A 17,500-nucleotide genomic window follows, 5' to 3' on the forward strand; every position below is an offset into this window, starting at 1 on the left:
CTCGCTCGCTCGCTCTCTGTTGGGTTGCGGGGTCCGTCCTGGGGGGGGGGACACGGCCGGCCACCGCGGCCGACCGCCGCCCCGGAAAAATTCTGCCCGCTACACGCGGGTCCCCGGCTTAGGGCCGAGGAAGGGGGACGACTTCAACAACACACGGCAGGGCCGGACACTCCCGTCACCGAGCCCCCCTTCGCAGGCAAGCAAGCGAAGCCGAGAGGCGAGGCCACACGCCCCACTGCATGTCCCCCGCTGCCCTTTCGATACGGACACAACTCTGGCAACACAGGTCGGGAGCGGGAAACGAGGCGCAGCCAACCTCGGCCAAGCGAGCCACGCCCGGGGGGCTCTCGGGGAGGGGGGCCAGGGAAAGCCCGGGCAGGCTCAACACAACCCCGGGCCGGCCCCACAGAAATCCAGCCCCGGCTGCCGGCCACCAGCGTGCACCGGGACCGACAGCCGAAGAAATGCCGCACCCGGCGAGCGGGCGGGGCCCCGGCTTAAGGCCGGGCAGAAAAGGGGCGAGGCGCCGCCGCCTCGCCCGCCACCATCCCCGGGGGAGCGAGCAGGCGCCCGGCTCCCCGTTGTCACGAAACCGGCAGCAGCCGGGCCGGAGCGGGACACACTCGCGGCTTTCTCGCCCTCTCTCTGGGCCTTTTTCTCGCTTCTCCCCCGCCTGGAACAACGCAGCCTCGCCTGGGCCGGGGGAGCGCGGTGGCTCTCGGATCGCATCGCTCTCTCTGGGGGCTTTCTCGCTTCTCCCCCGGACTGAACACGCAGCCTCGGCCTGGGCCGGGGAGCGGCTCTCGGATCGCATCGGTCTCTCTGGGGGCTTTCTCGCTTCTCCCCCGACTGAGCACGCAGCCTCGCCTGGGCCGGGGAGCGGCTCTCGGATCGCATCGGTCTCTCTCTCTGGGCTAACCTGTCCCAGTCGAACTGGGTAAGACGGGAAGCCGGACGAAGCCACGCGACTCGCCCCGACATCGGCGGTGTTCTTCTGGCCCTGGCGACCGCACGCGCGTCCGCCCTTCTCCGCCACGGACACAGGCACGGCAACAGCCTGTGGGGATACGGCCCGTCACCTCGTTCCCATAATACGGACAGATGGGCCCGAAGCGGCGGAGGCCGGAAAGAGAACCGATGTACGTGACCGAGGGGGCGCAGTGGCGCACGCCGCCTTCTACGATGACATAGCCGGAGGCAGCGAGAAACAGCGACCCCTTGGAGTACTTCCAGGCCGGCGGCGGACAACAGGTCTACCAGCCATGAAACGGGCAACAGGTCTACCGACGGCTTGCTGCGGACAACAGGTCTACCCAGCCATGAAACGGGCAACAGGTCTACCAAGCTGCGGACACCAGGTCTACCCAGGGCATGCTGCGGACACCAGGTCTACCCACGGCTTGCTGCGGACAACAGGTCTACCCAGCTGCGGACAACAGGTCTACCCAGGGCATGAAACGGGCAACAGGTCTACCAAGCTGCGGACACCAGGTCTACCCAGGGCATGCTGCGGACACCAGGTCTACCCACGGCTTGCTGCGGACAACAGGTCTACCCAGCCATGAAACGGGCAACAGGTCTACCAAGCTGCGGACACCAGGTCTACCCAGGGCATGCTGCGGACACCAGGTCTACCAACTCAATGCTGCGGACACCAGGTCTACCCAGCCATGAAACGGGCAACAGGTCTACCAAGCTGCGGACACCAGGTCTACCCAGGGCATGCTGCGGACACCAGGTCTACCCACTCAATGCTGCGGACAACAGGTCTACCCAGCCATGAAACGGGCAACAGGTCTACCAAGCTGCGGACACCAGGTCTACCCAGGGCATGCTGCGGACACCAGGTCTACCCAGCCAGGAAACGGGCAACAGGTCTACTCACGGCTTGCTGCGGACAACAGGTCTACCCAGCCATGAAACGGGCAACAGGTCTACCAAGCTGCGGACAACAGGTCTACCCAGGGCATGCTGCGGACACCAGGTCTACCCACTCAATGCTGCGGACAACAGGTCTACCCAGGCATGAATCGGGCAACAGGTCTACCAAGCTCCGGACACCAGGTCTACCCACGGCTTGCTGCGGACAACAGGTCTACCCAGCCATGAAACGGGCAACAGGTCTACCAAGCTGCGGACAACAGGTCTACCCAGGGCATGCTGCGGACACCAGGTCTACCCACTCAATGCTGCGGACAACAGGTCTACCCAGGCATGAATCGGGCAACAGGTCTACCAAGCTCCGGACACCAGGTCTACCCACGGCTTGCTGCGGACACCAGGTCTACCCAGCCATGAAACGGGCAACAGGTCTACCAAGCTGCGGACACCAGGTCTACCCAGGGCATGCTGCGGACACCAGGTCTACCCACGGCTTGCTGCGGACACCAGGTCTACCCAGCCATGAAACGGGCAACAGGTCTACCAAGCTGCGGACACCAGGTCTACCCAGGGCATGCTGCGGACACCAGGTCTACCCAGGGCATGCTGCGGACACCAGGTCTACCCACGGCTTGCTGCGGACAACAGGTCTACCCAGCTGCGGACAACAGGTCTACCCAGGGCATGAAACGGGCAACAGGTCTACCAAGCTGCGGACACCAGGTCTACCCAGGGCATGCTGCGGACACCAGGTCTACCCACGGCTTGCTGCGGACAACAGGTCTACCCAGCCATGAAACGGGCAACAGGTCTACCAAGCTGCGGACACCAGGTCTACCCAGGGCATGCTGCGGACACCAGGTCTACCCACGGCTTGCTGCGGACACCAGGTCTACCCAGCCATGAAACGGGCAACAGGTCTACCAAGCTGCGGACACCAGGTCTACCCAGGGCATGCTGCGGACACCAGGTCTACCCACGGCTTGCTGCGGACAACAGGTCTACCCAGCCATGAAACGGGCAACAGGTCTACCAAGCTGCGGACACCAGGTCTACCCAGGGCATGCTGCGGACACCAGGTCTACCCAGCCATGAAACGGGCAACAGGTCTACTCACGGCTTGCTGCGGACAACAGGTCTACCCAGCCATGAAACGGGCAACAGGTCTACCAAGCTGCGGACACCAGGTCTACCCAGGGCATGCTGCGGACACCAGGTCTACCCACTCAATGCTGCGGACAACAGGTCTACCCAGGCATGAATCGGGCAACAGGTCTACCAAGCTCCGGACACCAGGTCTACCCACGGCTTGCTGCGGACAACAGGTCTACCCAGCCATGAAACGGGCAACAGGTCTACCAAGCTGCGGACACCAGGTCTACCCAGGGCATGCTGCGGACACCAGGTCTACCCACTCAATGCTGCGGACAACAGGTCTACCCAGGCATGAATCGGGCAACAGGTCTACCAAGCTCCGGACACCAGGTCTACCCACGGCTTGCTGCGGACACCAGGTCTACCCAGCCATGAAACGGGCAACAGGTCTACCAAGCTGCGGACACCAGGTCTACCCAGGGCATGCTGCGGACACCAGGTCTACCCACGGCTTGCTGCGGACACCAGGTCTACCCAGCCATGAAACGGGCAACAGGTCTACCAAGCTGCGGACACCAGGTCTACCCAGGGCATGCTACGGACACCAGGTCTACCCACGGCTTGCTGCGGACACCAGGTCTACCCAGCCATGAAACGGGCAACAGGTCTACCAAGCTGCGGACACCAGGTCTACCCAGGGCATGCTGCGGACACCAGGTCTACCCAGCCATGAAACGGGCAACAGGTCTACTCACGGCTTGCTGCGGACACCAGGTCTACCCAGCCATGAAACGGGCAACAGGTCTACCAAGCTGCGGACAACAGGTCTACCCAGGGCATGCTGCGGACACCAGGTCTACCCACTCAATGCTGCGGACAACAGGTCTACCCAGGCATGAATCGGGCAACAGGTCTACCAAGCTCCGGACACCAGGTCTACCCACGGCTTGCTGCGGACAACAGGTCTACCCAGCCATGAAACGGGCAACAGGTCTACCAAGCTGCGGACACCAGGTCTACCCAGGGCATGCTGCGGACACCAGGTCTACCCAGCCATGAAACGGGCAACAGGTCTACTCACGGCTTGCTGCGGACACCAGGTCTACCCAGCCATGAAACGGGCAACAGGTCTACCAAGCTGCGGACACCAGGTCTACCCAGGGCATGCTGCGGACACCAGGTCTACCCACTCAATGCTGCGGACAACAGGTCTACCCAGGCATGAATCGGGCAACAGGTCTACCAAGCTCCGGACACCAGGTCTACCCACGGCTTGCTGCGGACAACAGGTCTACCCAGCCATGAAACGGGCAACAGGTCTACCAAGCTGCGGACACCAGGTCTACCCAGGGCATGCTGCGGACACCAGGTCTACCCACGGCTTGCTGCGGACACCAGGTCTACCCAGCCATGAAACGGGCAACAGGTCTACCAAGCTGCGGACACCAGGTCTACCCAGGGCATGCTGCGGACAACAGGTCTACCCAGCCATGAAACGGGCAACAGGTCTACTCACGGCTTGCTGCGGACAACAGGTCTACCCAGCCATGAAACGGGCAACAGGTCTACCAAGCTGCGGACAACAGGTCTACCCAGGGCATGCTGCGGACACCAGGTCTACCCACTCAATGCTGCGGACAACAGGTCTACCCAGGCATGAATCGGGCAACAGGTCTACCAAGCTCCGGACACCAGGTCTACCCACGGCTTGCTGCGGACAACAGGTCTACCCAGCCATGAAACGGGCAACAGGTCTACCAAGCTGCGGACACCAGGTCTACCCAGGGCATGCTGCGGACACCAGGTCTACCCAGCCATGAAACGGGCAACAGGTCTACTCACGGCTTGCTGCGGACAACAGGTCTACCCAGCCATGAAACGGGCAACAGGTCTACCAAGCTGCGGACACCAGGTCTACCCAGGGCATGCTGCGGACACCAGGTCTACCCACTCAATGCTGCGGACAACAGGTCTACCCAGGCATGAATCGGGCAACAGGTCTACCAAGCTCCGGACACCAGGTCTACCCACGGCTTGCTGCGGACAACAGGTCTACCCAGCCATGAAACGGGCAACAGGTCTACCAAGCTGCGGACACCAGGTCTACCCAGGGCATGCTGCGGACACCAGGTCTACCCAGCCATGAAACGGGCAACAGGTCTACTCACGGCTTGCTGCGGACACCAGGTCTACCCAGCCATGAAACGGGCAACAGGTCTACCAAGCTGCGGACACCAGGTCTACCCAGGGCATGCTGCGGACACCAGGTCTACCCAGCCATGAAACGGGCAACAGGTCTACTCACGGCTTGCTGCGGACACCAGGTCTACCCAGCCATGAAACGGGCAACAGGTCTACCAAGCTGCGGACACCAGGTCTACCCAGGGCATGCTGCGGACACCAGGTCTACCCACGGCTTGCTGCGGACAACAGGTCTACCCAGGCATGAATCGGGCAACAGGTCTACCAAGCTGCGGACACCAGGTCTACCCAGGGCATGCTGCGGACACCAGGTCTACCCACGGCTTCCTGCGGACAACAGGTCTACCAACTCAATGCTGCGGACACCAGGTCTACCCAGCCATGAAACGGGCAACAGGTCTACCAAGCTGCGGACACCAGGTCTACCCAGGGCATGCTGCGGACACCAGGTCTACCCAGCCATGAAACGGGCAACAGGTCTACCAAGCTGCGGACACCAGGTCTACCCAGCCATGAAACGGGCAACAGGTCTACTCACTCAATGCTGCGGACACCAGGTCTACCCAGCCATGAAACGGGCAACAGGTCTACCAACTCAATGCTGCGGACAACAGGTCTACCCAGCCATGAAACGGGCAACAGGTCTACCAAGCTGCGGACACCAGGTCTACCCACTCAATGCTGCGGACAACAGGTCTACCCAGGCATGAATCGGGCAACAGGTCTACCAAGCTGCGGACACCAGGTCTACCCACGGCTTGCTGCGGACACCAGGTCTACCCAGCCATGAAACGGGCAACAGGTCTACCAAGCTGCGGACACCAGGTCTACCCAGGGCATGCTGCGGACACCAGGCCTACCCAGCCATGAAACGGGCAACAGGTCTACCAAGCTGCGGACAACAGGTCTACCCAGGGCATGCTGCGGACAACAGGTCTACCCAGCCATGAAACGGGCAACAGGTCTACTCACGGCTTGCTGCGGACACCAGGTCTACCCAGCCATGAAACGGGCAACAGGTCTACCAAGCTGCGGACACCAGGTCTACCCAGGGCATGCTGCGGACACCAGGTCTACCCACGGCTTGCTGCGGACACCAGGTCTACCCAGCCATGAAACGGGCAACAGGTCTACCAGGCTGCGGACACCAGGTCTACCCAGGGCATGCTGCGGACACCAGGTCTACCCACGGCTTGCTGCGGACAACAGGTCTACCCAGCCATGAAACGGGCAACAGGTCAACCAAGCTGCGGACACCAGGTCTACCCAGGGCATGCTGCGGACACCAGGTCTACCCAGCCATGAAACGGGCAACAGGTCTACTCACGGCTTGCTGCGGACACCAGGTCTACCCAGCCATGAAACGGGCAACAGGTCTACCAAGCTGCGGACACCAGGTCTACCCAGGGCATGCTGCGGACACCAGGTCTACCCACGGCTTGCTGCGGACAACAGGTCTACCCAGGCATGAATCGGGCAACAGGTCTACCAAGCTCCGGACACCAGGTCTACCCACGGCTTGCTGCGGACAACAGGTCTACCCAGCCATGAAACGGGCAACAGGTCTACCCACTCAATGCTGCGGACAACAGGTCTACCCAGCCATGAAACGGGCAACAGGTCTACCAAGCTGCGGACACCAGGTCTACCCAGGGCATGCTGCGGACACCAGGTCTACCCAGCCATGAAACGGGCAACAGGTCTACTCACGGCTTGCAGCGGACAACAGGTCTACCCAGCCATGAAACGGGCAACAGGTCTACCAAGCTGCGGACACCAGGTCTACCCAGGGCATGCTGCGGACACCAGGTCTACCCAGCCATGAAACGGGCAACAGGTCTACTCACGGCTTGCTGCGGACACCAGGTCTACCCAGCCATGAAACAGGCAACAGGTCTACCAAGCTGCGGACACCAGGTCTACCCAGCCATGAAACGGGCAACAGGTCTACCAAGCTGCGGACACCAGGTCTACCCAGGGCATGCTGCGGACACCAGGTCTACCAACTCAATGCTGCGGACAACAGGTCTACCCAGCCATGAAACGGGCAACAGGTCTACCAAGCTGCGGACACCAGGTCTACCCAGGGCATGCTGCGGACACCAGGTCTACCAACTCAATGCTGCGGACACCAGGTCTACCCAGCCATGAAACGGGCAACAGGTCTACCAACTCAATGCTGCGGGCAACAGGTCTACCCAGGCATGAATCGGGCAACAGGTCTACCAAGCTGCGGACACCAGGTCTACCCACGGCTTGCTGCGGACAACAGGTCTACCCAGGCATGAATCGGGCAACAGGTCTACCAAGCTGCGGACACCAGGTCTACCCACGGCTTGCTGCGGACACCAGGTCTACCCAGCCATGAAACGGGCAACAGGTCTACCAAGCTGCGGACACCAGGTCTACCCAGGGCATGCTGCGGACACCAGGTCTACCCAGCCATGAAACGGGCAACAGGTCTACTCACGGCTTGCTGCGGACACCAGGTCTACCCAGCCATGAAACGGGCAATAGGTCTACCAAGCTGCGGACACCAGGTCTACCCAGGGCATGCTGCGGACACCAGGTCTACCCAGCCATGAAACGGGCAACAGGTCTACTCACGGCTTGCTGCGGACACCAGGTCTACCCAGCCATGAAACGGGCAACAGGTCTACCAAGCTGCGGACACCAGGTCTACCCAGGGCATGCTGCGGACACCAGGTCTACCCACGGCTTGCTGCGGACAACAGGTCTACCCAGCCATGAAACGGGCAAGAGGTCTACCAAGCTGCGGACACCAGGTCTACCCAGGGCATGCTGCGGACACCAGGTCTACCCACGGCTTGCTGCGGACAACAGGTCTACCAACTCAATGCTGCGGACACCAGGTCTACCCAGCCATGAAACGGGCAACAGGTCTACCAAGCTGCGGACACCAGGTCTACCCACGGCTTGCTGCGGACACCAGGTCTACCCAGCCATGAAACGGGCAACAGGTCTACCAAGCTGCGGACACCAGGTCTACCCAGGGCATGCTGCGGACACCAGGTCTACCCAGCCATGAAACGGGCAACAGGTCTACCAAGCTGCGGACACCAGGTCTACCCAGCCATGAAACGGGCAACAGGTCTACTCACTCAATGCTGCGGACACCAGGTCTACCCAGCCATGAAACGGGCAACAGGTCTACCAACTCAATGCTGCGGACAACAGGTCTACCCAGCCATGAAACGGGCAACAGGTCTACCAAGCTGCGGACACCAGGTCTACCCAGGGCATGCTGCGGACACCAGGTCTACCCACGGCTTGCTGCGGACAACAGGTCTACCCAGGCATGAAACGGGCAACAGGTCTACCAAGCTGCGGACACCAGGTCTACCCAGGGCATGCTGCGGACACCAGGTCTACCAACTCAATGCTGCGGACACCAGGTCTACCCAGCCATGAAACGGGCAACAGGTCTACCAACTCAATGCTGCGGGCAACAGGTCTACCCAGGGCATGCTGCGGACACCAGGTCTACCCACTCAATGCTGCGGACAACAGGTCTACCCAGCCATGAATCGGGCAACAGGTCTACCAAGCTGCGGACACCAGGTCTACCCACGGCTTGCTGCGGACAACAGGTCTACCCAGCCATGAAACGGGCACCAGGTCTACTCACGGCTTGCTGCGGACACCAGGTCTACCCAGCCATGAAACGGGCAACAGGTCTACCAAGCTGCGGACAACAGGTCTACCCAGCCATGAAACGGGCAACAGGTCTACCAACTCAATGCTGCGGACAACAGGTCTACCCAGCCATGAAACGGGCAACAGGTCTACCAAGCTGCGGACACCAGGTCTACCCACGGCTTGCTGCGGACACCAGGTCTACCAACTCAATGCTGCGGACACCAGGTCTACCCAGCCATGAAACGGGCAACAGGTCTACCAAGCTGCGGACACCAGGTCTACCCACGGCTTGCTGCGGACAACAGGTCTACCCAGGCATGAATCGGGCAACAGGTCTACCAAGCTGCGGACACCAGGTCTACCCACGGCTTGCTGCGGACAACAGGTCTACCCAGCCATGAAACGGGCAACAGGTCTACCAAGCTGCGGACACCAGGTCTACCCAGGGCATGCTGCGGACACCAGGTCTACCCAGCCATGAAACGGGCAACAGGTCTACTCACGGCTTGCTGCGGACAACAGGTCTACCCAGCCATGAAACGGGCAACAGGTCTACCAAGCTGCGGACAACAGGTCTACCCAGGGCATGCTGCGGACAACAGGTCTACCCAGCCATGAAACGGGCAACAGGTCTACTCACGGCTTGCTGCGGACACCAGGTCTACCCAGCCATGAAACGGGCAACAGGTCTACCAAGCTGCGGACACCAGGTCTACCCAGGGCATGCTGCGGACACCAGGTCTACCCACGGCTTGCTGCGGACACCAGGTCTACCCAGCCATGAAACGGGCAACAGGTCTACCAAGCTGCGGACACCAGGTCTACCCAGGGCATGCTGCGGACACCAGGTCTACCCACGGCTTGCTGCGGACAACAGGTCTACCCAGCCATGAAACGGGCAACAGGTCTACCAAGCTGCGGACACCAGGTCTACCCAGGGCATGCTGCGGACAACAGGTCTACCCAGCCATGAAACGGGCAACAGGTCTACTCACGGCTTGCTGCGGACACCAGGTCTACCCAGCCATGAAACGGGCAACAGGTCTACCAACTCAATGCTGCGGACAACAGGTCTACCCAGCCATGAAACGGGCAACAGGTCTACCAAGCTGCGGACACCAGGTCTACCCAGGGCATGCTGCGGACACCAGGTCTACCCACGGCTTGCTGCGGACACCAGGTCTACCCAGCCATGAAACGGGCAACAGGTCTACCAAGCTGCGGACACCAGGTCTACCCACTCAATGCTGCGGACAACAGGTCTACCCAGCCATGAATCGGGCAACAGGTCTACCAAGCTGCGGACACCAGGTCTACCCACGGCTTGCTGCGGACACCAGGTCTACCCAGCCATGAAACGGGCACCAGGTCTACTCACGGCTTGCTGCGGACACCAAGTCTACCCAGCCATGAAACGGGCAACAGGTCTACCAAGCTGCGGACACCAGGTCTACCCAGCCATGAAACGGGCAACAGGTCTACCAACTCAATGCTGCGGACAACAGGTCTACCCAGCCATGAAACGGGCAACAGGTCTACCAAGCTGCGGACACCAGGTCTACCCAGGGCATGCTGCGGACAACAGGTCTACCCAGCCATGAAACGGGCAACAGGTCTACTCACGGCTTGCTGCGGACACCAGGTCTACCCAGGCATGAATCGGGCAACAGGTCTACCAACTCAATGCTGCGGACAACAGGTCTACCCAGCCATGAAACGGGCAACAGGTCTACCAAGCTGCGGACACCAGGTCTACCCAGGGCATGCTGCGGACACCAGGTCTACCCACGGCTTGCTGCGGACACCAGGTCTACCCAGCCATGAAACGGGCAACAGGTCTACCAAGCTGCGGACACCAGGTCTACCCACTCAATGCTGCGGACAACAGGTCTACCCAGCCATGAATCGGGCAACAGGTCTACCAAGCTGCGGACACCAGGTCTACCCACGGCTTGCTGCGGACACCAGGTCTACCCAGCCATGAAACGGGCACCAGGTCTACTCACGGCTTGCTGCGGACACCAAGTCTACCCAGCCATGAAACGGGCAACAGGTCTACCAAGCTGCGGACACCAGGTCTACCCAGCCATGAAACGGGCAACAGGTCTACCAACTCAATGCTGCGGACAACAGGTCTACCCAGCCATGAAACGGGCAACAGGTCTACCAAGCTGCGGACACCAGGTCTACCCACGGCTTGCTGCGGACACCAGGTCTACCAACTCAATGCTGCGGACACCAGGTCTACCCAGCCATGAAACGGGCAACAGGTCTACCAAGCTGCGGACACCAGGTCTACCCAGGGCATGCTGCGGACACCAGGTCTACCCAGCCATGAAACGGGCAACAGGTCTACCAAGCTGCGGACACCAGGTCTACCCAGGGCATGCTGCGGACACCAGGTCTACCCAGCCATGAAACGGGCAACAGGTCTACTCACGGCTTGCTGCGGACACCAGGTCTACCCAGCCATGAAACGGGCAACAGGTCTACCAAGCTGCGGACACCAGGTCTACCCAGGGCATGCTGCGGACACCAGGTCTACCCAGCCATGAAACGGGCAACAGGTCTACTCACGGCTTGCTGCGGACACCAGGTCTACCCAGCCATGAATCGGGCAACAGGTCTACCAAGCTGCGGACAACAGGTCTACCCAGGGCATGCTGCGGACACCAGGTCTACCAACTCAATGCTGCGGACACCAGGTCTACCCAGCCATGAAACGGGCAACAGGTCTACCAAGCTGCGGACACCAGGTCTACCCAGGGTATGTAGCGGACACCAGGTCTACCAACTCAATGCTGCGGACACCAGGTCTACCCAGCCATGAAACGGGCAACAGGTCTACCAAGCTGCGGACACCAGGTCTACCCAGGGCATGCTGCGGACAACAGGTCTACCCAGCCATGAAACGGGCAACAGGTCTACTCACGGCTTGCTGCGGACAACAGGTCTACCCAGCCATGAAACGGGCAACAGGTCTACCAAGCTGCGGACACCAGGTCTACCCAGGGCATGCTGCGGACACCAGGTCTACCCAGCCATGAAACGGGCAACAGGTCTACTCACGGCTTGCTGCGGACACCAGGTCTACCCAGCCATGAAACGGGCAACAGGTCTACCAAGCTGCGGACACCAGGTCTACCCAGCCATGAAACGGGCAACAGGTCTACCAAGCTGCGGACACCAGGTCTACCCACGGCTTGCTGCGGACAACAGGTCTACCCAGCCATGAAACGGGCAACAGGTCTACCAAGCTGCGGACACCAGGTCTACCCAGGGCATGCTGCGGACACCAGGTCTACCCAGCCATGAAACGGGCAACAGGTCTACTCACGGCTTGCTGCGGACACCAGGTCTACCCAGCCATGAAACGGGCAACAGGTCTACCAAGCTGCGGACACCAGGTCTACCCAGGGCATGCTGCGGACACCAGGTCTACCCACTCAATGCTGCGGACAACAGGTCTACCCAGCCATGAAACGGGCAACAGGTCTACCAAGCTGCGGACACCAGGTCTACCCAGGGCATGCTGCGGACACCAGGTCTACCAACTCAATGCTGCGGACAACAGGTCTACCCAGCCATGAAACGGGCAACAGGTCTACCAAGCTGCGGACACCAGGTCTACCCACGGCTTGCTGCGGACACCAGGTCTACCCAGCCATGAAACGGGCAACAGGTCTACCAAGCTGCGGACACCAGGTCTACCCAGGGCATGCTGCGGACACCAGGTCTACCCACGGCTTGCTGCGGACAACAGGTCTACCCACTCCAAGCTGCGGACACCAGGTCTAACTACTCCATTACGCGGACAACAGGTCTACCCACTCCATGCGGCGGACAACATGTCTACCCGCTCCATGCTGCGGACACCAGGTCTGCCCACGCCGTGATGCGGACCACAGGTCTACCTTCGCCATGCTGCACGCAGCCCGGGTCGCACCGGAGCTAGGTAGACCCGGTCGCCGCGGCCGTCGCAGCGCCCTCGCCCTCGACGGCGGACCCACGCCGCCGGTCCCGGAGGCGGGTAGACCTGGTCGCCGCGGCCACGGCGGCCGCCCATCCCGGAGCCCAGTAGACCTGGCCGCCGCGGGACCGGCCAAGTTTCCCGGAGTCGTGTAGACCTGGTCGTCGCGGCCACGGCCGCCGCCGCTGCGCCTTCGCCGGCGACGGCGGTCCCACGCCACCGGCCCCGGAGCCGCGTCGACCTGGCCGCCGCGGGACGGGCCACGTTTCGCGGATCCGGGTAGACGAGGCATCCTTGTACCATCTCGGAGCCGGGGAAACCCCACAGCCTCTTAACGCTCCGGAGCCCAAGTGCTCCAGCAGCCTTGCCCCGCCCGGCAGAATCGATTTCAAGACCAAGACATATTTTCGACAACATTTTATTTCATCATTTCATTTCATTTCATTTCTTTTCATTTCATTTTATTATTTTATTTTATTTCGTTTTGTTTTGTTTTGTTTTGATTTGATTTGATTTGTTTCATTTCCTCTTTGCCTTTTTTGAATGATTGCCTCTTCTATTTACTCGGAAAGAAAATCTTTTCCGGAAAACAAAACTCTTGCCAAATCTTATTTGTGATCCCTTTGGGCCCACAGCCGAGCTGACGGAGGGCCTGTGCCCGGTTCTCGCCCTGCTGACACACTGACCCCCCCAAACGGCGTCCTCCCTACCCCACGCCTCCTCCCCCGTCCCCCAGAGACCCTACCTACAGAGCCCCCCCCCACCACAAAACAGAACCTCACGGGCCGCAGCACAGCCAGGGGAAGCACGTACGTGCAGCGAAACTCGGCCCAAAGCCGCCGCGCCCTGGCACAACTCGCCCTGCCCCTTCCCGCCCCACGGAGGCGGCTGCATCGAGGCGACCGGCGCCGCCGTCGGCAAGCGGGTGGCCGCTTTCGGGCCGGTTCTTCCGCGGAAGGTCTGCAGAGCTCTTGGGGCCTCGGCGCGGGTTTGGGGGGCCGTGAGGGCTCGCTGTCGAGGCGCCCGGGGCCGGCACGAAGCCGCCTGCCCTCTCCCTGTCCCTGCCCCGTCTTCCGCAGCCACCCATTAACGCTGGGGGCGAGCCCGCCCTCCGCCATCAACCTCCCATGCAGCGCTTTCAGACTTTCCCCGCCCCTGCCCATTGTCGGCTGGGGGCGCCCTGCCCCCCGCCGTCAGCCTCCCTGGCAGCGCTTTCAGACTCTCTCGGGCCCCTGCCCATTGTCGGCTGGGGGCGCCCCGCCCCCCGCCCTCAGCCTCCCTGGCAGCGCTTTCAGACTGCCTCGGGCCCTGCCCATTGTCGGTTGGGGGCGCCCCGCCCCCCGCCCTCAGCCTCCCTGGCAGCGCTTTCAGACTGCCTCGGGCCCTGCCCATTGTCGGTTGGGGGCGACCCCGCCCTCCGCCATCAGCCTCCCTGGCAGCGCTTTCAGACTGCCTCGGGCCCTGCCCATTGTCGGTTGGGGGCGACCCCGCCCTCCGCCATCAGCCTCCCTGGCAGCACTTTCAGCCTCTTCCTGCCCCCGCCCACGGTCCCACCGGGCAGTTTACACGGCGGCGGCGGGAGGCTGATGCCGAGGTCGGCAGGCGGAGAGCCTGGTGCACAAGCAGGGATGGCGGCGGGATGATTGGCGCCGTCTGTCCCTGGTCAAAGAAGCTCTCTGTTCAGCTTTCTCGGAGCCTTTTGCTTTGGTGGCGTTCCTTCCTCCTCCGCCCCGGCGCCGCTCAAGCCTGCGGCAGGGCGGCAGCGCGGCGGGTGGGCGGCCGGGGGGAGGGGGGAGGGGGGGGGGAGGGAGGGAGCGCGCGAGCGAGCGAGCGAGCGAGCGAGCGCGCTGCAGAAATGAAGCCCGGAGCAGGGCCGCGGTCCATTCGAGCACGGGGAGGGGGCGCGACAACGCTGCCTGCTCCTGTCGGGGAGCGCTTGGGGAAGTGGGGTGCCGGCACCATGACGGCGGAGCGGACAGGGGCCGCGGCTGGGGAAGAGGCCGGCGGAGCTCGCCAGTGGATGCTGGCGCACGGAGCCGGCAGGGACACCTGGGCACGGCTGGGACCGAAAGTCGCCCGCCTTCACGCCCCGCCTTTCGCCGGGGGGAAGAAGACGCGAGAGCAGGGCTGCCTGCTGGGCTGCCAGTGCCCGCGGTCATGCCGGACGTGCAGGCCGACCGCCGAAGGCGTGCTCGCCGCTGCAGAGACGACAAGGGGGCCGCGCGTCCGATGGAAGAGACGGGGCGCCATCGCGCGGCGGCCGGGCTGCAAGGCCGGCCGACGGTAACAGGACTACCACGCCGCGGGTGGCCAGAGACAAAGACCGGCCGAGGGCAACAGGTCTACCCAGCATTATGCCGGCCGGTACCAGGGCCGGCCGAGGGCAACAGGTCTACCCAGCATTAGGCCAGCCGGAAAGACGGCCGGCAGAGGGCAACAGGTCTACCCAGCATTCGGCCGTCAGGTACAAAGGCCGGCCGAGGGCAACAGGTCTACCCAGCATTCGGCTGGCCGGTAACACGGCCGGCCGAGGGCAACAGGTCTACCCAGCATTCGGCCGTCAGGTACAAAGGCCGGCCGAGGGCAACAGGTCTACCCAGCATTAGGCCGCCACGTCCAAAGGCCGGCCGAGGGCAACAGGTCTACCCAGCATTAGGCCGCCACGTCCAAAGGCCGGCCGAGGGCAACAGGTCTACCCAGCATTCGGCCACCACGTACAAAGGCCGGCCGAGGGCAACAGGTCTACCCAGCATTCGGCTGGCCGGTAACACGGCGGGCCGAGGGCAACAGGTCTACCCAGCATTAGGCCGGCCGGTAACACTGCCGGCCGAGGGCAACAGGTCTACCCAGCATTCGGCCGCCACGTCCAAAGGCCGGCCGAGGGCAACAGGTCTACCCAGCATTAGGCCGCCACGTCCAAAGGCCGGCCGAGGGCAACAGGTCTACCCAGCATTAGGCCGCCACGTCCAAAGGCCGGCCGAGGGCAACAGGTCTACCCAGCATTAGGCCGGCCGGTAACACGGCCGGCCGAGGGCAACAGGTCTACCCAGCATTAGGCCGCCACGTCCAAAGGCCGGCCGAGGGCAACAGGTCTACCCAGCATTCGGCCGCCACGTCCAAAGGCCGGCCGAGGGCAACAGGTCTACCCAGCATTCGGCCGCCACGTCCAAAGGCCGGCCGAGGGCAACAGGTCTACCCAGCATTCGGCCGCCACGTCCAAAGGCCGGCCGAGGGCAACAGGTCTACCCAGCATTAGGCCGGCCGGTAACACGGCCGGCCGAGGGCAACAGGTCTACCCAGCATTAGGCCGCCACGTCCAAAGGCCGGCCGAGGGCAACAGGTCTACCCAGCATTAGGCCGCCACGTCCAAAGGCCGGCCGAGGGCAACAGGTCTACCCAGCATTCGGCCGCCACGTCCAAAGGCCGGCCGAGGGCAACAGGTCTACCCAGCATTAGGCCGCCACGTCCAAAGGCCGGCCGAGGGCAACAGGTCTACCCAGCATTCGGCCGCCACGTCCAAAGGCCGGCCGAGGGCAACAGGTCTACCCAGCATTAGGCCGCCACGTCCAAAGGCCGGCCGAGGGCAACAGGTCTACCCAGCATTAGGCCGGCCGGCAGAGGGCAACAGGTCTACCCAGCATTCGGCCGTCAGGTACAAAGGCCGGCCGAGGGCAACAGGTCTACCCAGCATTAGGCCGCCACGTCCAAAGGCCGGCCGAGGGCAACAGGTCTACCCAGCATTAGGCCGGCCGGTAACACGGCCGGCAGAGGGCAACAGGTCTACTCAGCATTAGGCCGGCCGGTAAAACGGCAGGCCGAGGGCAACAGGTCTACCCAGCATTCGGCCGTCAGGTACAAAGGCCGGCCGAGGGCAACAGGTCTAACCAGCATTAGGCCGCCACGTCCAAAGGCCGGCCGAGGGCAACAGGTCTACCCAGCATTCGGCCGCCACGTCCAAAGGCCGGCCGAGGGCAACAGGTCTACCCAGCATTCGGCCGCCACGTCCAAAGGCCGGCCGAGGGCAACAGGTCTACCCAGCATTAGGCCGGCCGGCAGAGGGCAACAGGTCTACCCAGCATTCGGCCGTCAGGTACAAAGGCCGGCCGAGGGCAACAGGTCTACCCAGCATTAGGCCGCCACGTCCAAAGGCCGGCCGAGGGTAACAGGTCTACCCAGCATTAGGCCGGCCGGTAACACGGCCGGCAGAGGGCAACAGGTCTACTCAGCATTAGGCCGGCCGGTAAAACGGCAGGCCGAGGGCAACAGGTCTACCCAGCATTCGGCCGTCAGGTACAAAGGCCGGCCGAGGGCAACAGGTCTACCCAGCACCTGCCAGGACGGCAGGGCGCCGAACCGGGCTCCGCGTGCCACCGTCTTGGCCCCCCAAACGCCGACCAACGACGCTTGTGGATGGGGCGCGATGGGTGCGGCGCGCGGCGCCCCGGGTCCCCGCCGGCACCAGGTCTACCTCGCCGCCTGGAGACGGCAGCAAACGGATCCCCCTCTCACCGCGCGCGCGCGCGGTGAAGGGAAACCCGCCGCCGCCGCTGCCGCCGCCGCCGCCGCCGCCGCTGCCGCCGCCGCCGCCGCCGCCGCCGCCCGCGCACAGCCAAGCCCCCGCACCGCGTGTCGGGCCTGGGACCCGCGCGGAGGGAAGTCGAGGCCGCGCGGCCCGGCGGGGCCTCTCTCTCT

Source organism: Sturnus vulgaris, unplaced genomic scaffold (assembly GCF_052056855.1).
Source record: "Sturnus vulgaris isolate bStuVul1 unplaced genomic scaffold, bStuVul1.hap1 Scaffold_189, whole genome shotgun sequence".
NCBI classification, from domain to species: domain Eukaryota; kingdom Metazoa; phylum Chordata; class Aves; order Passeriformes; family Sturnidae; genus Sturnus; species Sturnus vulgaris.